This window comes from Cryptomeria japonica, chromosome 1 (genome assembly GCF_030272615.1).
Source record: "Cryptomeria japonica chromosome 1, Sugi_1.0, whole genome shotgun sequence".
NCBI classification, from domain to species: domain Eukaryota; kingdom Viridiplantae; phylum Streptophyta; class Pinopsida; order Cupressales; family Cupressaceae; genus Cryptomeria; species Cryptomeria japonica.
The window spans coordinates 651,236,712-651,259,668 of record NC_081405.1 but is presented as its reverse complement, the minus strand read 5'-3'; positions in this window follow the sequence as shown (position 1 = coordinate 651,259,668).

The following is a 22,957-nucleotide window of genomic DNA, read 5'->3' as shown; positions in this document are numbered from 1 at the left end:
ATCTCCTTATTCCTGATGATAGTTTCGATTAAGCACATTTTTCTTCTCTGCAACACTTCAATCTCTTCTCAATCACAATATCAAAGGATGTATTTGCTTATTTGCACATTTACCAATTGCTTATAATGCAAACACACTCACCATACCTAAATTACATGAATATCAATCCTATATATAGTGATCATCAACCTTGGCAACAAGGTTGACTAAACCCTCATCTCATAATTACAAAATTATAGCACACGATGAAAAGATCAACCACCAGACCAATATAATGATATACATGACATAATATGGACTTAAATCAAATGTTCAAACATGCAACACCATCGAAAATCACGCCAAGATCCACTGTAACACGCTACACCACCAAGAATACTGCATAACATGAAGAATATCACAGTTTAGCAAAGTCACCAAGAATGCACACAAGGATCAATGTTGACCAAACTACAAACCGGATCATATGATATGATCAATTAAGCTTCTGGATCACCAAAACCAATACAAAAAGATGTAATGATACTAGAAATACTCCATGCACCGAGCCATGATCTTAATAAACCAATCTGCAACCACCAAAGCAATAAATCATAGGAATATGTTGACATCAATGACAACAACATATCCTAGCAGCAACAATATCCAACAAGGACACTTGTCATCCTTAGAGGGAAAAGTGTCAAGAAATCTCCAACAAGTGCCAACAAGAAGGCAAGTGTTAAGAAAATAAACGACATGTGGCAAATATGTGATGTGTATTAGACAGTTCAAATAACCGGAAGATAGCTGAGAGGGGGGGGGGTGAATCAGTTGTCGCAGATTACCAAAACATTTAGCAATTTAAACTTTAATACCAGAACCCAAAACATTAATATCAGAATGCTTAAACCAAATATCGGAATAGTAGTTAAACCAATTAAGCATAAACAATAATCACAGAATAAATACCATCCACATGATACCAAGATTTATACGTGGAAAACTCGGTAAAGGGAAAAACCACGGTGGAAAGCCTACCCATAGTCAGATAATACTTCTGCAGTAAGTATGTGAATTACAATTGAGGGGCCTGCACTTGCAGGAAGGCCAACAACCTAGAATGCATTTCTCATCAGAAAAGGAGTCTCAATGACTACATAGAAATCCAGACTACAATCCAGAAGAAGTGTTTGAACTGCAAAGATAGCATCTCCTATGCCTGAGTATAGTTCTGGTTAAGCTCAATAACGGAGGACTAAATCCTATTACATAAACCCAATTCGATCTCCAATGCTTGACCAAATCCTCTACTTGATTGATATTACATTATTCGCACATTACATATCCATATCCCATTCCTTGACCTTATACCTATGATGATCTACAATGAGATCTTACATCATATATATATAAACCCTCGACCATAAACAATCAGGTCAGCCACCAAACAATAAAACAATTACATAATTACAAAACATGTCAGCCTTAGACCAAACAAACAATATCCAACCCATAAGACATCTTGAAAATATATCAAGAAGTTCAATCCACACGTTACATTAAGCCAGTCCATAACCTAGATAAACCAGGACCCAATTTAGGTCCATACACGCTAAGGAAATGATCTCCATCTTCCAAGTCTCGAACATGATCACCAACAACATCTTGAATCTCCACCAGAAGCTGCACCAACACCACTTATGCATATCATCAAAGATATTCATCAAAAGCTCTACCGGTGAAACCCTCGCCGGAACCACAAGCCAAGCTTTCAAGTAATCAGGATAGCATCCGATCACCAGACCAAAACCAACTTACTGAATATGAACATGAGTATCATGAATAAGCCAATTCCATAACCAAACCATACCGAAGCCTATCAGATTATGTTGGATCCAAACCAACCAGAAACCTACTCAACCTACCGGGACTAGAAGGGTGCTAGTAAAGCATCCAAACAACTAGTGTTGACATCAATGACAAAACATCAATGCAACACATAATCAATTCCTCCAAATGGCCAACAATGTGTCCTTAAGGGAGAATGGACACTCCAAAGGAGGTTAGAATGAGAAAGTTGGAGAGGATAGGGTTAGTTAAACCCATGGTTAGTGACCACTCTTCTTAATGGTTCAATAATTAGACCTTGAAATCATACCTCAGGGATTAGACATCCAACTAAGTAATTATCTCTCATCATGAAGGTTCCTTTAGTTGTCAACCTGGGGTGTAGACTTGAAATGGGTCTGCAAGGTATATGCACTAGAAAGACTAAAAATGCCATTTTTCCTATTGTTGGAATTGAAATGTTTCTATAAGACAATGCTGGAAATAAATAAATAAAATACTTGTAAAGAAAACTAACTACCTTCTAAGAAACATTTAAGAAAAATAGAACTTATCCATGATCAACAAATAGGGTTCTACTCAATTCGTAGTGGTTGCAGGAATAGTCGCATGAAGTATTCCAGTGGTTGTAGGAATAGTCCGTGATCAAGATAATGCTAAGTATATAATAAGAAATGAATGATAAAATAATCCAAAGGAATACTTACTAAGTGGGCCCCCTTAGCAAGCATCCAGATAACTGAATCAAACATGTGGAGCTTAAAGCATAGTCTTTATTGATTTAAAAGTACTTGACAACATAACAAGTTACTGAAAGTCTATTTTTCTAACTCAGAATTGTATTACTATAACTAAAACTATCTTCTCCTCAACCACCGTACAAGAGAAGGTGGGAGGTTTATTGAAAGCATGAAATTCCTAACTAACTAGCATACCACTCCCAAAGTTTAAGGAGGATATTTTTATTGAAGGAGAAAAAGAAGGTGAAATTACAAATGCTGAGAATCAGTCAAAGTCTAATGGAACAACAAAGATAATCTAGCATAACTTCAATCCTAAATCTACTCCTTCAACAAAGGAAATCATTAAGTCTTTAGATAAGTCATAATGAACCACATCTAACCACCAGCTGACTTCTTCAACAACAATCCTTGTTGTCCCTTTCCTGGCCAACAACTCCATGATATTTAATTGTTGAACATCTTGGACTAGTTCAACATTATTCTTTAATCCTGCATGAAATTGTTAACATACACAAATATAGGCCTAATTATTCATATTATAATAACATTCAATATCTACATGCAACATTACCATGGATATTCCTCATAGCACATTACCTATTATATTGCATAAAAAAGGAACATATATCGAATGAGATTATGTAATATGACCATGTCATCAAGATATATAATATATTATCACTTGGCAAAGGTTCTAAACTCAAAAAACATAACTAGACTCCTAATGTCCCAGTAATGACACATACACATAGATAAAATAAATCCATTCTTTTGGCTCATCATTCCCCCCAACCTAAAATCTTGTTGGTCCTCCAGAAGATGAGGATGTTGCATTCCTTCCTCTTGTCTAAGCTCTGTAATTAATGACTTGAGTTTGTCCCGAGCCTCTTTTAGCAATGTTCTAATAAAACCCCTTGTTTCTTTCAAGCCTATCCCATCTAGATTTTTCTGTTGTCTCATCAAATGAATTGGTATACCTGTTACAATCTGGTATCATCCATAAAAGTATAGGTGGCTAAAAGAGTAAAGGGAGCCAATTATTCATTTTTGTTCGCCCCAACTGAAGGTACCATAAAGTCCTTTTCAAAGCTGCATAATAATTTTGCAAAGAATGTGGCTCTGCCATCTGTAGCTCTTTTGTAAGACTGTTCCACCTTCTTGATATATGACCTAAAGTTGATTCTGCCTCAGAGGACCCCATTGCTTCAAACTAATTATATACTTCTTCCCTCAAGGCTAATATTTTGGGCTTAAAATTAGGATGATACCAGAAGTTTTTGCCAATCATAATACAGTTTCCTGGGATTATCACTCTCTGCTCTTATTGGCAAGGGAATTCTAAGTTCTTCTTCTTGATAGGTTTTAGCTTCTTCACCCCTTGCATGTTCATTTTGGATCTAGGAAATTAGTGCCCTCAAATGTATGTCACCAATATATAACAGAGGATTCCATTCCCTATCATGAGGTACTGCATAGTTGTGAAAATAAAATTCACAAAGCAAATTTTTAATCACAGTAGGAGAGTTCTGATAAACCTGATAAAATTACTGGGCAGTTTCCAAGGAATTATCTTGATCTAAAAGAACACTGAACATTTTGAAAGTGAGTATGCGCTCCTTTAAGTACATGGCATAGACCCTAGGTGGTGGTCTACACTCAAAGAATGTTGGGCACCACAGTCACCACATTGTCTACTTTTCCTTTAAGAGTGGCAATCTCCTTATCTTTCTTCTCAATTTCCTTCTGCAGCTGATGCTTCTCATTTTCCCATTTCGCCTCCTTATCTAACATATCCTGGTATAAATCAAATGGAGCTAACATCTAAGAAAAAGGAGTAGGCCTATGTCTGACTACCGAAAGAATCCTCTTACCCTTCTTCTGTTCCTCAGTTGATTGTCCTTGCTCTACCATTTTTACATTTACTGGTTCCCGAGCAGGATTTTTTGTTTGCCTTACCCCATTTTCTTGTTCTTCTATAGGAGTTACTTCCTGCTCAACTCCAAGGGTTTTCTGCATTTGTTCTTGCTGTGCTTCTTCTTCAATGGCCAAGTTTTTCCTTTTCAGTGTAGGAACTCCCTCCTGTCCTATCATGCAGACAGTTGTTGCAGATTTCGTGTCTTTCTCCTATTCAGTCACCTTTTCCATTGCTTTTGCGAAATTATCCAACCCATCCATGTTCCCTTCACCACAATATTGTCCTTCCTGAATTTCCCATTGTTCTTTAGTGCTTTGTTTCTCCTTAGAAATCTTATTATTTTCAGAAGCTTCACTCATTTCCCCCCTCCTGCTCAACTTTTCTTCTTTTTCTTTAGACTCGAGGACTTGAGAAGCTAAGTTTGAGGAATCAAACTGAATAGGTCCCCTCGATTTCACATTTGAGTTTTTCTTGGGCCTTCCTTTAAACCTATGACTTCTTCTCTGAAACTTAGCTGGAACACCCCTATAGGTTATAACAATTTTAGATTTCTTTGTACTCGCTTTAAACTGAAGAGTTGCAACAAGAGGTTTTGCAATTCCTCATTTCTTCTTTCCAAGGGCTAAAGTTTGTTCTTCCAATTTCTCATCGAGTTTTCGCTTTCTACCTTGCTTCTGCTGGAATCTCATAGGGTCCTCCTGTAGTGTCATAAAATTGCAACCCATGCAATTTTAACCACATTTTGGGTCCTCACCTTGGCGACGACATGTCCTTCCCTAACTGGGACCTATTTCTTCATTTCCACTCCTTCACTCTTTCTCCTTCATGTCCTGTATCTTCTCTAGAACCTGTCTGGGCCCCAAAATAGGGCAAGACAGGGGTGTGGCACCCCTCTCCCCCCTAGGACAAGGGCATGGCACCCTCTTCCCCACCTCTTAGGGTGACCGTATGTTAGGTCTACCCGATCTCCTATGCACAATTTGTCTTCGGGGTTTGTAATTCCTCTTTGTCAGCCTTCAGTGGTTGAAATTTAATCCTTGAGGCATGCATAAACAGGAATTCAATACCCTCATTCATGGATGAATGGACAACAAAAAGACAAATAGAGAGCATAAGGAGAAGATACAAGATTTCAAGGTCATCATCAAGCATTGAAGTCTTCTTCATTCCTTGGAGCAACATTACAACATTCATTTCCAAGCATGTGTGTGTGTGTTAGGGTTTTGCTGAATGTTACATGTCATTTCATGCAACATTTGTTATTACATTCAAGAACCAAAGCAATCATCATCAACAAGTTGCAGATGTACAAGGCATATATTTTCATTGTTTACATTCAAGTATTTGCTATTACTTTCTTTCAAGGTTGATTCCTCAACCAGGGCTTGACTGAGGTAAACCTTTATCCACAACCATTCTCCCTCTCTTTTTTGTGTGTAGGTTGCAGGTGCGTAGCTATAATTGAAGGCTTGGGCTTCATTTGTAGAGACAAAAGAACCCTTTTTGTTTCACGGATTTTGTGGAGGATCATGTACATTCCCGCCACGGTCCCGATGACTTTTCTCCAAATTTGCAGGACAAATTTGTATGTCTAATTAGCTTAGATCCAAAGTTATAATGCGATCCCGATCTGGTAGCTCCTCATTTCACTCATTTCCTCTCTCTTTTCCACATTGTCAATAAGTCAACTTTCTCATTTACAAAAGAGGGTAATTCATACATCAACCGCTTGCAATCTACTCAGAATTCACATCCTTGTTTCCCTCAGATTTGGATCTAGTGGATTCAAGCCCCTCTTTTGAATGTAAAGTTCCTTTCCAAGTGAAAATCATCCTAGTGGCTTCCTTTCTCTCTCCTAGGTGGGAAGTCACTAGGATCCAATTTTCCACTTTAAATTTTGGTGAATCCAATGTCTTACACATTAATTCTGATTTCTCATTCTTAGATATGATTAATTGCAATTTGAATTTCAAATTTTCATTTTCAAGTTTGATCTATTTGCAAATTTTAGAGGTTAATTGCTTAAAAACCCTAATTTTTCATTTTGTGACAATTAAGCTTGTTAAGTGCAAAATTGTAATTGCTTGTTTCAAATCTTATTTCTATTTCAAAATTGTAATTCAAATCTTTCACTTTATTCTGAAAATTCAATGGTTAAATCATAAAACCCTAATTTTTAAGATCTTTTCATTTTCGACCTTTGACTGCAATTTTGACTGATCTAGACATCTCCAAATCAACTGTTTTTCATAATCTCTATCATCCCTAAAAATTTTGAAAAGATTTGGTCAGATCGTGTGCGTTCCCACCACAATCCTCTGCTTTTTTTTTCCAAAATTTTGGGAGACAGAATTAATTGTATTTTTTTGCTCATATCCAAAAAAACAACGTACTTTATCAATTTTAACACTCTCTAAGGTCAAATACAAATTCAAAATTCATCACATTCACATCTTAAAATTAATTTGCATAAACAGGTCCTAATTTTAGATCTGGTTTTCCAGCAAATTTAGATTTCACTTAAGAGACTTTTAAATGGCAATTAATAAATTGGTTTTACTTGCTCTTTCGTATGTGATTACATTAATTTTTGTATATATTTATCATGTGTCTGATAAGAGTTTCTTCTATTTCTTGTTGCTTCTCTTTCTTCATAGCACTTGGTCATATTGTGTTGTTAGGATTTCTAAATTATTAGATCTCAAAGCTTTCATGTATCATTTATGTTTCTTTATGGTGATGTTGTTAACAACATGCACTTCCTATGTTAATCACCTTAAAGATTTTGTAGATCCTAAACCTAGATATCCTAATCTTTGTACCTCTCCTATGATATCTTGTGTGAAAGAAATGAGATCTAATGCTTTACCCAATGATCTTTCGACAAGAGAGAAAGCATTGGAAATTAATATGGATCCATCTTCTTCTTTTACACACACCCTTGAGCAAGGGGGGCAATATGATAGCATCAACATTCTTACATATTTAGATCCTCCTTATTCTCCTAGGACCTATCTTCAACATCAAAGTCTATGTAGAGAGGATGATGTCATGTATTTTATTCATGACCTTTCTCCTTGCATAGAAATCACTAAAAATGAGCTTTTAGATGATGAAGTTGTTCTTCCCCAATCTTCCAAAAAGGATAAGCTTGATAAAGGCAAAGAGATTGTCATTTCACATTATACTCCTCCTTCATCTACAAATCCTTTTCCGCCTCCTTACACATCAGATTTCAAATAAATTCCCGATCTTGTTCCTCCATCTAGTCAATTGGAACATTCTTATAGTCGTGGCTTTCATATAATTACAAAACAAGGTTTTAAAGGACAAGGAATTGGGAAATTTGAGCATGGAATTTGTGTCCCTATAAATCCTCCTACACAAACTACTATAAGAGGCCTAGGAAGTGGTACCCCTCTTTCTATGGACGAATTCCTTAGACTTCAAAACTTTAAAGATTACCTTCAAAAACAACAAATCAAGAGAGCCTGCAAGAATGCTTCTTCTTCAAAGCATCCTTTTTGTTCATTTCATCAAACCCATGACCATAATGTTGATGATTGCCTTGATTTTAAAAAATCTATTCAAGATGGCATAGATAGTGGAAAAATTAGAATTATGGATAATGAAACTTCTTCTTCTAACAAACCCTCTTCTTCATGGCAAGATGATATTTACCATCCTGACATAGTAGCTGGAAGAATCTATTGGAAGTTGAAATATGACAAGAACATTTCCTTTCCTCCTCAAAATAAAAACAAACATCTTAGCAAGTGAAAGCTATTTAATATTGCATTTTTCATGATTTATATTCACATTCTCTTGGAAAATGTTATGCATTTAATAAATTTGTTCAACTACAATATGATCTTGCAAACATTTGTCTCACAACAGATCTAGCTATATTTCTTGGTAAAAACATCGTGCCTTAGCACTTCTTTTCCCTTCATGTTGCTCTTCACCCTATGGAATAATTAGCCCATTTATTGGGGTCTCTTTATCATTAGTGGTGGTATTGTTTCACTTTAACATAATTTGGGGCAGCAACATGAAGTCCATTTTTCTTCTTCTTTCTATACATTTATCTCTATCTTTGTGCATTATTCATTATTAGATCTCTTTTCTTGCATATATTCTTATGTGAGCATATAATTGTTCTTTGGTTTCTCTCTTTGCTTGGAGGGGGGCATCTTTAATGAGTACTACACTTCTTCTCTTTCCCTCATTCTCTTGGAAATATTACCTCTTCTATGGTTTTGATTATTCGCAAGTATGATATGCCCCTTAGCAGGGAATGATCTCTTGAGAAGTATGTCTCCCTTCCTTGAAAGGATTTATTCCACTAGGATGACATATCACTTGAAACTAATCACCATCAAAACATGTGTAATGTTTCTCCTGATTCTCCTCACTTGGGGGGCAAGGATTTTCATTCCTTTCCCTTTCTTTCTTTCTCATTTATCATTATTTCCTTTAGGGGGTGCTTTTTTCATATGTGATTATCATTTCTTACAATGGTATGCTAATATGATTAATCCTCCTTGGGAAATCTATGATGCTTTTTCTCTCTTCCTTTTCAAGATTACCACTTCTTGAGACATGTATTTTACATTTACTAATGTCTTTTCTTGCATGCATTCATGTAAATTCATTGCACATTTTCTTATGCTTAATCTCTCTCTAGTAGATTGTGTAAGCTCTTCTCATTGTCCCTTATCTTGGGGGGAAATGATCCTTCTCTCTCTCTTTCTCTAGGGATCTACTTTTTCCTATTAAGTGGATGGTGTGAGTTATGTTACTTGATGTCATTCCTTGTGCAAAATATTGGTTATTGGCTCAAAGGATTCTCTCTTATACAAGAGGTGTAAATCCTTGATTACAACCTCTCTAACACTTGGTAATGTACATCTATGATAAATTCACCAATCCCTCTGGGGGCTAAAAGTGAGTCATTCCTCACCAAGAATCCCCTTTCACCTAGAAATAGGAGGAAGGATTGCATTCTTGTTCTTTCCTTTTCTTGTTCTATAAAGATGTTTTTTTGAACAAAGATCTCTTCTCCTCCAAGGATCACCTCTACATTTACAACAAGATATCACTTTTCAACTATCTTAACCTTGCTCGGAGAGTATTCCCTCTCTTTCTTGGATTCATGACATTATTTCATAGCAGATATCTTCTTTGTGATGAAGGTAGGTATCCTTGTTCTTATTTCCTTAAGATATCAACATTAGCCTATGTTGACATCTTAAGGGGGGGGGCACCCACACTGCTCCTTTGTAGTATACTTATCTTATGCATTGAAAAATGGTACATTCTTGGAACTAGAGGGAAACCTCTTAGAGCAAGATGTCATCACTTTTTGTACAGTGGGTCATTTTCAAAACCAGAGCACAGTCTCTTAGAGCGAGATGTCTTCACTTCTTCTTTTATTGTACAATGAGATATTCTTGGAACCAGAGGGAAACACCTTAGAGAAAGATGTCGTCACTTTTCTCTTGTATAATGGGTTATTCTTAGAACCAGAGTACGGTCTGTTAGAGCGAGATGACGCTACTTTTTCTCTTATGCGGGGTGATTATTCTTGGAACTAGAGCACAGACTCTTAGAGTGAGATATCACATCTTTCTTGACACTTGTATTATACATTTTATATAGGTTGTAGCATACTCGGACATAGACTCCTATGAGGCGCTTCGAACCTCACTTGCACACATGCACATGAGGTTGAGTGGAACTAACAGTGTTCTCACTCTCTCTCTTTACATGGATCACCTAGGAAAGCTCTAGGGGCGAGATTCTCCATGTCCTTCTCTCCATGGATCACCTAGTTTTAGGGGCGAGACATCCATGGTTTCTTTCTTCTTCACCTTTCTTCTGATGGATAACCAAAGTGTGTATTCATATTCTCTCTCTTCTTCCTCTCATGAACTCATAGTTTTACTATTGATAGTTCATGGATGATGTCAGCTTTTCTCTTTTATGTGATCACTCATGTTTATGTGATGGCATTGGTCTTTGTGTCCTGATTAGTTGTTGAGACATCTGAGCTCAAGATCTCTTCAGCTAGTTAGTTTGTCATCTTATGTCTTGTTCTTGTCATGTGTCTTTTTGCACTTTGTCTTTGTTTTTGTGTGTTTTGTGTACTCTTGCATATGTTGGCGTGAGTTGAGACCCTAAGATTGGGGGATTTTTTCTCTTTAATATTGCTGGTGCCTTATACTCCTTGTGGTATTGGTCTGCATCTCTCATCTTCATCTCTCTCTTTTCTTCTACTTTATTTATAGTAGTGGCATAAGCCATACTCTCATTAAAGTGGGGGCTAAATGTAGTGTAATAAAATTGTGACCCATGAAATTTTAACCACATTTTGGGTCATCACCTTGGCGACGACATCTCCTTCCCTAACCGAGAACTATTTCTGCATTTCCACCCCTTCACTCTTTCTCCTTCATGTCCTGTATCTTCTTTAGACCCTGTCTGAGCCCCAAAATAGGGTAGGACAAGGGCGTGGCACCCCTGTCCCCACCTCTTAGGGTGGCCCTATGTCAAGTCTGCCCGATCTCCTATGCACAATTTGTCTTTGGGGTTTGCAATTCCTCTTTGTCCGCCTTTGGTGGTTTAAAGTTAATCCTTGAGGCATGTATAAAAAGGAATTCAATACCCTCATTTATGGATGGGTGGACAACAAAAAGATAGATAGAGAGCATAAGGAGAAGATACAATATTTCAAAGTAATCATCAAGCATTCAAGCATTCATTTCTTCTTCATTCATCCATTGGAGCAATATTACAACATTCATTTGCAAGCATGTGTGTGTGTTAGGGTTTTGTCATGTTGCATGCCATTTCATACAACATTTGTGATTACATTCAAGAAGCAAAGCAATCATCATCAACAAGTTGCAGATCTACAAGGTATACATTTCCATTGTTTACATTCAAGTATTTTCAATTACTTTCTTTCAATGTTGATTCCTCAACTGGGGTTTGACTGAGGCAAGCCCCTATCCACAACCATTCTCCCTCTCTTTTATGTGTGTAGGTTGTAGGTGCGTAGCTATAATTATAGGTTTGGGCTTCATTTGGAGAGATGAGAGAACCCTTTTTGTTTCACAGATTTTGTGGAGGACCATGTACATTCCCGCCACGATCCCGACGACTTTTCTCCAAATTTGCAAGGCACATCCATATTAGTCTAATTAGCTTAGGTCCGAAGTTATAGCGCTATCCCGAACTGGTAGCTCCTCATTTCACTCATTTCCTCTCTCTTTTCCACATATTCAATAAATCAACTTTCTCATTTACAAAAGAGGGTAATTCATACATCAATCGCTTGCAATCTACTCAAAATTCACATCCTTGTTTCCCTTAGATAAATAGATCTAGTGGATTCAAGCCCCTCTTTTGAATGTAAAGTTCCTCCCAAGTGAAAATCATCCTAGTGGCTTCCTTTCTCTCTCCTAGGTGGGGAGTCACTAGAATCCAATTTTCCACTTTACACCTCTATACTATTGTTTTCTTTTTCAATTTCAAATTCTGCTGACTTAATTGGCTTACCCTTTCCCTTTCGAGTGGAAGCCCTAATTTTTCTAGGAATATCCATTAAAATATTTTCACTAGTGACTATAGGAATTGGCTCAATATTGCTTGAGATTTCTTTTGTTGCAGGAAATTCTGCAACAGAGAGATCCTTAGAACTTGAGGCTCCAAGGGTGGTTTTCCTTTTCTTCTTGTAAACCCTAGTCTTTACTTTTGCAACCCTTTTCTGACCCTTATAATTTTCTACCCTAAATTCACGTAGTGACACAAATTCCTCCCAAGACAACTGAGAAATATCCCTCAATGACCATTCTACTAATAATTTAATTAAACAATGGTGGGAGACCAAATTTGACCTACCTTTTTGGGTTTCAGTGGCCATGATCATCAGGAGGTTATACAACACATTCATAACATTTATTCTAACTCCATGTTTGAGATGGCTAAGTAGCTTGAAGTGTATTGAGTGTAAACAAGATTACCTCCCTTCACATGTTAAATACTTGATTATGTGAATAGTCGCTGCCATCCATTTATCTGGTAAAGAAATTATTCTGGCCCCCTACTTATCAACAATTAGTGGACAGTCTCCAAGTCTTGTAAACTCCGCTCGGGCACTCCTCGCATTCTTTGATTTTGGATACTTTGCTCCTTCAGTAGGTAAACCTATCAATTCTACAATTCTTTCTTCAGTGGCCAACACTCTCAGTCCTTTAACATTTTCTTCTCCATTAGAGAAGGTCATGGCAAACTCGATGGCAATTCCTTCATCAAATTCATCCAACTTCAAAAAGTAATTCAACCACCCACTCTAAACAGACTCCTGACCACATAATTGATCCTGCAAAATAGAGGTATGAACTATGGGTTCATGCCTTATCAAAGATCCCCCCATTGTGCTCTTTCAGTATGGTTTACACAATATTTTGCATCCTTCCATTTTATCTTCTTACCATAGTCTTTTATAGCTCAAAAATTGTTATTTTTAAAGAAAACCCTTCTTGAGTGAAAATAACTGAGAACAATGATTGGAAATTACAAGGGTGACAAGATAGTGTAATTACAACTCTTAAAGGTGGCATAATTAATTCGGAAAGGAAACTCGTGCAAGGCTTTCAAAAAACGACGTGCATAAATTGTCATAATCACTTTATTCACTTAAAATTTGATTTTCATAAAAAGTGATACAAAGTATTGATGACGTAGGACACAAAAATACCAAATCACACATAGGAGTGAATCAAATCAAATCACAAATAGGAATGAATCAAAACATAGTATATTCCCCCAACCTAAAATGTGCCAAGTGTCCTCACATGGCAAAAGAGAAATGATAGCAAGGCAATAAGGAATATACATGACAAGTTTAATGCAGTTAATGAATGAATCTAACAGGAAATAATACAAGCATCAATTTGTGACGTACCTAGAGTGATGCGACATGATGCATGTAAGAGTCATTTTAACATACCTGCAGTTAACATAATGATAAAACTTGAAAAGCGGATGAATGTGAAGTGAGGTGAAGAGATATGGAAAATATGAGAGTGTAATGGAGTGATGTACATATGTTATTATGGAGAAATAACTTCCATTAAGATGGAAGTGTTTATTATGAATCAGTATAACTGACTAATTATAAGGCAAGGCGAAAGGCCCACCTTCATCAGCTGCAGGAAACTCCAAGTTTGAAATTGCAGGAGAACCTGTTATCACTGATTAAAAATGGGCTTTTCTTTTCCCATGATTGGCTATGGTTTGTTGAAATTTTGAATAAGGTGCAGTTTCAAATGCTCCAGCTTTGTTCTAGACCTCAAGGGTTTAAGGGTTTTTGTTTTTAGATCCTCTTGTGTTTGTTTTAAACCCTCTGATTTCTAATCTTTCGTTACTTTATTCACTTAAGTAATGGGTCGTGGGGTTGTAGGAAGTGTCCCCCCTTGTTGTTTGCCTAGGCGGTCATGTTAATTAATCAAAAAATTTATGCCTCATATGTTTTTCTCCTAAAGTTGTCGGGCCCAGTAACTAGTGCGCATCTCGCGGATGGATCCACGGCTCGCGTTATTTCGCTAGGTGAAGTTGCGCGTAGTTTAAAATCAGCGAAGTTGTGAAAACCACATGGCATGCCACATCGACGGTCCAGCTGGTTGTTGACAGCGAGTAAAATGGCGGCACGTGGCACAAGTCACAACAGTCAGTGGGTCAGGATTAAAGGCTAAAAGGTGGGCCCCAGAGGTGAGTCAAGTCACAGATGGAGATGACCTGGCGGGTACAACTGTCAATAACTTACTGGAGCCCCATGGTTTTCTTTCGGCGTATAAAAAAGTGACAAGTTAGCTCTGAAGGTGACTGGGTGCCAGGTGTTCACAGTGAGTCAGCGGGCCCACCCCTCCTGAAAGCCTTTTCAGATGATTAAAAGCCAATCAACTTAAGAGATGATCCGACGGCCCATGCTATTTCACAAGGGTAAGATGCTCATTCTTTATACCCCGCGAAATAGCGAGAGTGCATGAGAGTCGTCCACGTGTCATGATGGTGGCCCTGGAGGATATAGCTGTTAAGAGTTTGTTGGGGCCCCGTGGTTTTTTTCTCGGCCAATGCAAAAGTGACAAGTCAGCTCTGAAGGTGACTAGGTGCCAGGTGTTCACAGTGAGTCAGCGGGCCCACCCCTCCCAAAAGCCTTTTTAGATGATTAAAAGCCGATCAACTTAAGAGATGATCCGATGGCCCGCACTATTTTGCAAGGGTAAGATGCTCGTTCTTTATACCCCGCGAAATAGTGAGAGTGCATGAGAGCTGTCAGCGCTATTTCGTAGGACTAAGCTGCCCGATAGTTATGCTTCACGAAGTTGCGAAAGAGCAAAATGAAACACTTGCAGGAACGTTGTGACCCGTTGGAGCGAAAAATACAAATTCTCGTATGCATTCAATTTTGAAGGGATGATCGAAGCATGCAGAATCAATGTTGTAGTTTAGACCCTGAGTACAAATATTTGATTTCCTATCAACCGGATGAAGATATCTTTTAAAGGATTTTGCAGAAGAGTAGATGCAGAAGTATTTTCTTCAAGTACAGAGCAAGTTGGTTCAGTTGCAGAGAAAATTCCTTCAAGCGAAGAACAGGTTCTCTCATATTCTTGTATAGCAATTCCTGTGTAGTGTTTTAGATAAGATAATTGATTCATCATAGAATTGTTTAGGAGTGGTATTCATTTCTTACATTTTCAAAATGGCTCCTAAAAGAGAGTTTTCCGACAAAGTTAACTATTCAGAAAGGAGTGTCTATGATGATTTTTTAGAACAGTTGACGTTGTCAACTAACCAGGCTTCAAAGGCAAAAGTGTTAGTGCCCAAGGCTCCCCGTTTAAAGATAAGAGAAGGATTATATGACAAGGGTAACTTGTTGAGAGACCCACAGGTTGGATTGTCTGGGTTGGGGTTGTTTAAAGTTGGATTCGGAATGAGAAATTCTCCTGCCCCGCAAAATAATATCTGGGAATTAGATGTCGGGAAATTAGTTGTCCCAGGGGTATTTATGGATACAGATTTGCTGACCCAAATTGCGCTCAACTATGATCCAGTCACAAGAAGCATTCGGGATGTAAATGGGAAAACCCTTGTTGAGATTAATGCTGAAGAGTTTAGGACAACTTTTGGGCTTAATGAGTTCACCAATTTTTTAGAACCTATAAATTTCACATCATTAGCCCAAATTTATAGCGCACAGAGGAGTTATCTCAGGAATGGGCCTCTCAAGGAATTTTTTGTGAAAATAGGAGGGTTAATAGTTGTAGGACCCAACACACAAGAGCCCTTTTCATTAAGTATGTTCACCCTGAGGGCTAAAGGAATGTATTGGGCACTTTGCCAAGTTTTGGGAGAAGATGCTGAAGCAAATATGTTGAATCATTACTTGTTAATGATTGCTCAGATTTTGAATCCTTCTCTTGCAATTACATTTGATTATGCCTCTTTTATTGCTGATGCTATTCATGGAGGGTTAATAGGAATCAAGAATGGAAAGGTGGATAGGCCTTTCAGATGGTACTCACTCCTGATGCATCTTTTTCTCTTCAAAGGTGGTGATTACTTTGCCAGTGGACTGGACCTTGTTAAGGAGAAGGAAGGAGAAAAAATGTCGGTACAATTATGGAGTACTGTGTTGTCATGGGATAGAGAGGATGCCAGTTTTTTGAAGTTTGATAAATATTTTGCATCCAAGATAAGGACTCTCCTCTACTCTGAGAACCCAAGAATCCCCAAAGTTTTTCTGGAATTCATAAGACCAAAAGAATTCGCAGAGAACGTAAAAATTGTTCATAACTGGGGTGACATTTACTTGTATCCAGTCTCCACAGTTTTTAGAGTGTTTGGTTTCAGAGGCACCCCATTTTTGCTACCTTACCAGGTCCCTCTCAAAGTGGGAATCGCAGAGATCCTTAGACAAATTGGTGGCTTACAAGAGGCAAAGTTGACAGGCAGGGGTAAAGGGACTATTTTCCCTGCAACTACCATAGCTCACCAATTTGTAATAACAAAAGGAGGCTGGAATTGCTTTGAGGATTTCCTCAAGCCTTATCATTTGTCCACTGCAGTGTCCAGGTGTGCTGATCCAGAAGACTTCTTCAACGGTATGTTTAGGAAGAAGGTAGCATGCAGAGGTAGGCCTCATCAATTCCAGTTTCCTGAAGACCTCATCAGAAATGAGTTTGATCTAGATAAGTAGGAGCTAAGGAAAGAGAAGTGGGTAGCTTATAAGAAAGCCTTGGATTTTGTGCATCAGTTTGATGCCAGCTATGACCCATTGTCTAGCTTTTTCCCACTGGAAGAGAAAATAAAGTTTTTGATTGTTTGCTTTGAAGATGTGATGTAGACTCTCAAGGAGAAGAGGGTAGTTGTAATTAAGAGCAACCCTGAGAAGGCAAGAATGATCCTAAATAGGTCAGCTTCCAACAAGCGAATCCCTCCTGGTGATTACACACTGCATAAGAAATCCAGTTATAGTGTGCTGATGCCTATATTAGAGGATCCCTCTACCTCCAAAGGAAAGAGGAAGATACAAGATGTCATTGACATCCAAGAAAGCCCAAAGAAGCAAAGGGTGGGGAAAGAAGTGCAATCAGATACACCTTTGTATTCCCCTTCCCAATCCGCTATCCATATAGGAAATGAGCAAGCAGCAGTTGAGCAACTCCTACAATTAGGTAGTCTAGGCAAAATTGCATACACTTATGATGAAGTGGAGGAAGGAATGCCAGAAGAACCCACTACTGCTGAAATGGATATCACTACCACTGAACTCAAAGGCCAGGAGTGTGATTCTGAGATAAAACAAGCAAGTAGTGCCTTTTTAGCTGATAACAATTTTGTCACATCAGAAGCATTTATGCAGTTCATATGGAAACAACACATAGATAAATATAATGCTAGATGTGAAACGAGAAAGGCTGAGAAACCCAATAAAGAGCCAGCCCTGATGGAAGAGGAAATAAAGCAAGAGATATGGTGGCACAAGCTGGAGTGCTTATCTTACCCGAATGGGATATAGCAGACGCCTTGGTACTAGATGCAGTAAGAAAAGAGACTAAACCCATGGAGGGGAATACTTTCAATAAGGACAATCCTGCACTTGTCATGTGGTCTCTCAAGAGAAATGAGAGTAAGAAAAGAAAAGACACCCTAGGGTCAAGTTACCTTGGTGGAATGATGGTGAAGAGAGTGCAGAGTACAGGGTTAGTGGAGGCTGCTAGCACTATGGTAGAGACTACAAAATTTAGTGTTGCAGTAGCAGAGAAGGAAGCCAAAGAGAAAGAGGCCCTCCAAGTTAAGTTGGAAACAGTTTTGAAGGCCTATAACAATGCCAAGGAGGAGGTAAGAGGTAAGGATAGCATCATTGCCAAGCTGCAGAGCCATTTGACTGGACAATACCATCAAGGTGAGTCTTCAACACTGATGATTTCCTCTTCTCCTACAAGACCTCCACATACTAGCCCTATCATTGAGTTTCCACCATCCCCAGCACCCTCTAGCTCTCAAATGGTTGAAATTACTCCTCAAGAATTGGAAAACTTGAAACAGGCTCAGGCCTTATATGCAAAGAAGTATGAGGAGAGAGTAAGACCTACAATTTCCAGTTTTGTAGATACAATAAATGCCTCATTTCTCTACAACAATGTAGGTAAAATTATGGATATATGGAATGAGCTCAGGAGAGACAAGGCCATTTTGACACCTATTTTTGATAAATGGAGGCCTAGGGAGAAAGATTTAGAGTTTATGTGTGTATCCTGCGATGAGGCAAGGGCCAATCCCATCATCAAATCCACTTCTGATGTCGCTAAAGTCTTAGTACAATTAGCAACAGAGGTGGATAATATGGATAGGAAGGTTAATTTATGCAAGAAGGAGTACACTGATCAGGTTTTTGAGTTGCTCCCAGGAGTTTTTGCTAGCCCGGATCAATTAAAGGACAAACAAATGTGGCTTAAGGAGATAGAAGCTAAATTGTTAGCAAGAGTTAAAGGAATTATTGATCTTGATGATGCTTCTTTCTTTGTTGTGACAATACAAGAGATAGAGAAAATTAAGTCACATTATTGTTTTCTCAATTCAGAAGTCAACAAAATGAGTAATTCTTGGAAAAGGTTGACTAAGACTAAAGATAAAGTGATTAATTTCTCATGGCCGACAGAAGAGGTGTATGGTGAGTGGACAACTAAATATGCCACCCATGATCCGGAACAGTCGGAGAGCGCCCCTGAAAAAGTAGAAGAGGTTACAACTGAACAACTTGTTGAAGAAACTGTAGAGGCCGAATAGAGCTTGTAACTGTTTTTGCGAAAAGCTTGTAACCTCTTTATTTTGAAAGAAATGATTATAACAAACTCTCCTCGAGAAGTCCGAAGCTTTGTGCATCCATGTTGTTATAAATGGATACCGGGACTAGAGGAAAGGGGGGATCGCAAATAATTGTAAGAAAACGCTGCAGAAATTTATCTGAGCTTTTCTAAGTCTAATGGAGAATACTCAAAATTTCTTGTAATATTTCTTGAACTAAATATCAATATACAGACCATCGGTTTTGAGTAAATCTTTTTGTTGTCTTCAAGTGTATTTACAAATTTGTTTACTGCTTTGATTCTGAATAATCTCGGGTTGTTCTGTTTGAATGGAATTGTAAAGCAATTTTAGTAGAAGTGTTCCTTAGCTTTTCTCTTTAGGAGGGAAATTAAAGATGCGGGGATCACTTATACCAGTAAACTGTTTGGAAGATATTTTGAATTTTGATGATCATAGCTTAATTTGGAATGCATAAATTCTTGTAGGTGTCAGGCATATACAAGGATTAACAGGAACCAAGCCAACAGGAAACATAAAGATGTTTTGTTTGAGGAGTCTTATTTGAGCTTAGATGACTCTGTGACCTTGGATAAGGCATTGGTATTAATTGAAGTTGTTTATTGCATGTTTTGTTGATCGAAATGCTGAATTTAAGTACAATTTCCATTCTTTGTTTTCAGTTGATTTCAAGGTGAATAGACCCACTGGTTTTCTGGACTGGTTTGTTGTGGGTTTATGTTTGAAAGTTTGAATTCGATTCACAAAGGTATACCCACCTGGGATCTGAGTAAGTCCGAAGTGTAGAAGGTTCAATCAAACCTTGTCATATGTTGTCTTGAGAATTTCCTTATCTTTAATGTCTCTTCTGCACCGAGTTTAACCATATTATTCTAAGGATGTTAAAGGGAATCAGATTTTGAAGACAACAAAAGTGGCAACTCTGCTGGGGAAAGTTACAATAAAGATATAAACACAGATCTGTGTTGAGGCTTGTAAAGAAAATTGTTGTGTGTTTGTGGATAAGACTGCTTGTTTTCATTATTCCCATAGTTTTGTGGGTGGCAACTCCGTTACTTTTGAACCTGTGCTTGTGAGATACAATTTTTTCTGAAAGGAAGACAAGCGAGATGCAAGGAGCAAAAAATACAAGATCATTCATGAAGAAACATCCTCATGAAACTTTGCAAGAAGGTCTGCCAGAATAGTCACAGAGAGGCCAGAAGAGATCTATGTTGCATGAGCCATCAAATGCTGCTTGGGTGCAGAAAAACAATAATACTGGTAAGATTCCTGATCGACCTGTTTATGCAAAGTCTAATTCATCTTCCAGAGATTCAAAGCATGATATTTTAGGTTTCCATTCGGGATTGTTTGGAAATATTAATGATGCACCTATTTTAAATCAAGATCTATCTCATGTTAGTGTTTCTGCAAAAGATAGAACCAGTTCAAATGCAATTAGGCACTCTGTTCCTAGGACAATTGATGGGAACATTAGTCTGATTGACATAGATCAAGTTAATGCATCAGACTCTGAAGAAAACTTCCCTGATGAGGATAAAGTGTGTCAAGAGATTGAAGATTTAAATAGAAGAGTCCATCATTTAATATCCTTAAGAGCCCAAAAGGAGGCAAATAAGGAGAAGGAAGTTAAAGCCAAACTAATGGAAAGGGATAGGCTTCTTAGATAGATAACTGATCTTGAAGTACTTGCTAAAGAGAAAGAAAAAAGTGGCGAGGAAGGCCCTGTGATTAGAGAAATTCTAATTCCCAAAACTAAACAAGTTTGTAAGTCAGTAGCCCAGCCAACTAGGGAAGTATTTAATGACTCCCAATTTCCTAAAGCCAATTTAGATAAAGGAAAACAGAAATGGGTAGATGATGGAATAGAATCTAAAACTGCAAAAGAGATTTCTCATAGGATTCTAGCACATGAGAGAGAGATGGAAAGGATGAGGAAGGAAAAGGAAGATCTCCAAATGGAACTAGAAAAGGCTGAGTTAGAAGCAGCGAATCAGGAAGTTAAAAGAAAGATTAATTACTTAAAGGCTCCTCCTATTACATTCCCATCAGAAGATCTTAGCAAGCCTAATCCCCAACACATTTCCTTTCCTTAGGTTAATACTCAACCTGCAGTACAAGCTAATATTGCCTCAGTAAGCCAAATACCTGTGAATAAACAATATACCCAAGCACCTCAATCTCCAATCCCAAAAGATAAAATGACCATGGGAAATAATAGTGCTATTCCCCTTTTTCAAAGAAGACCAATCAATTTAGAACAATATAGGCAATTATTCTTTGATAGGATCCCGGGATATCCAGATCATGTTCCCACTGAATCAAGAGACAGACTCCATAAATTTGCTGGGAACAATGCAATTAGTGCTGAGGAACATCTGAAATATTTTGGGGATCTAATAAATGATTATGAGATATTAGATGAAAATGTTATTATGAAATTGTTTGTTCAATCCCTGGTTGATGATGCAAGAGATTGGTACAGAGGTATTCCAGTCAATAGCATAGGTTCATGGAAAGATTTTAAAAATTGCTTTCAAGAGCAGTATGGTGACAAGACTAATGTGAGTTTCATGCTAAATGAGTTCAACAATATTAGAAAATCTGAAAATGAAATGGTCACTGATTTCAATGCCAGATTCCAGAAGGCCATGCACAGATTGTATCAAGTGATGAGGCTAGATGATAACATGTGTCTTAATACATATTACAATACATTTGATTCCAAAATGGCCTATATCTTGAGAGATAAAAATCCCCATAACTTGAGAGATGCTTTTAGAATTGCCATAAATGTAGAAAGTAATAGAAAAGCATCTGGAAAATTAGGAAGAAGGATAGATGGTAGATTATGGCAAGAAACCAAACAACAACCTAATAAAGTTGCTAAAGTGGATGATAAAATAGAGAAATTGGTTACTGCTATGAAAAATTTGACTGCCAAGGTTAACAAAAATGATAAACCTCATTATAACTGGCAAGATAGACCCCCTAGATTACATGATATGCCCTATAATATCAATTGGAAGGATGGTAAACCACAAATTGAGAAGCCCAAAATTACCCAAAGTCAAGACACACCGGATCCCTTTAAAAGGGAAAACTGTTCACAATATAGAAAATACTCCTTGTGTGTATTGCTTGTGATGGACCACATTCTCCTCATCAGTGTGCAGTGGCTCAAGATCTTGAGGAATCTATGAGACTAGAAGCAGAGCCTGACATTAATATGTTTGAAACCATCATAGAAAGTGATGAGGAATCTGTGCAAAGTGAATACAGTGATGTGCTAGATAGTGAAAAGCTAGTGCAAGGATAGTTAGCCTTAGGTTGGCATCCTACATTGAATGTGGTGACAATTGAAGATGAAGAGGTTCATCTTAGGAGGCCTAGTGAGGAAGAAGTTAGAAATCTCACTAAGGTTGCAATTGCCAAAGCAAAACATAACTATAATCTGAGAAGCACTAAGAGAGACACTGATCAGGGTGAGCCGGGTTCTATGTTTGTAAAGGAAGTTACAAAAAGGGGGGCATCAAGTAGTGCTACTACTATTCCTAAGGTCGGTCAAGAGAAAGGAGAACAAGTTAAAGATGTACATAAAGACAAAGATGATAAAAATGTTGGTGATGTACAAGGAGCAGAGACGGTGAGAAAGGCAAGTCAATTCAAAATAGAAAAAGTTAGGGTTAATACTGAAAAATGCAATAATTCTACATTTGATATGGGCCAAGCTTTAACTCAAATGAAAGTCACTATTCCATTAGTAGAATTGCTAAAGATTAAAGAACATAAGGATGCAACTTTGTCTTTATTCTCTAGTATATCTGATAGTGAGTTGGAAAGGATCAAGAGTTCCAAACCCCAGAGGTTTATGTTGGAACCACTATCACTCAAGAGCCTTCTCAGGTAGATCCCTTCTATGTTACCTTGTTAGTAAATAATCGGTTGATTAAAAACTGCATGATAGATTCAGGAGTTGCTACTAATGTAATGCCCTATGGTGTTATGAAAGAATTAGGGTTATCAGTAACCACTGTGTATGGGAAATGCTATGCCATGGATAACA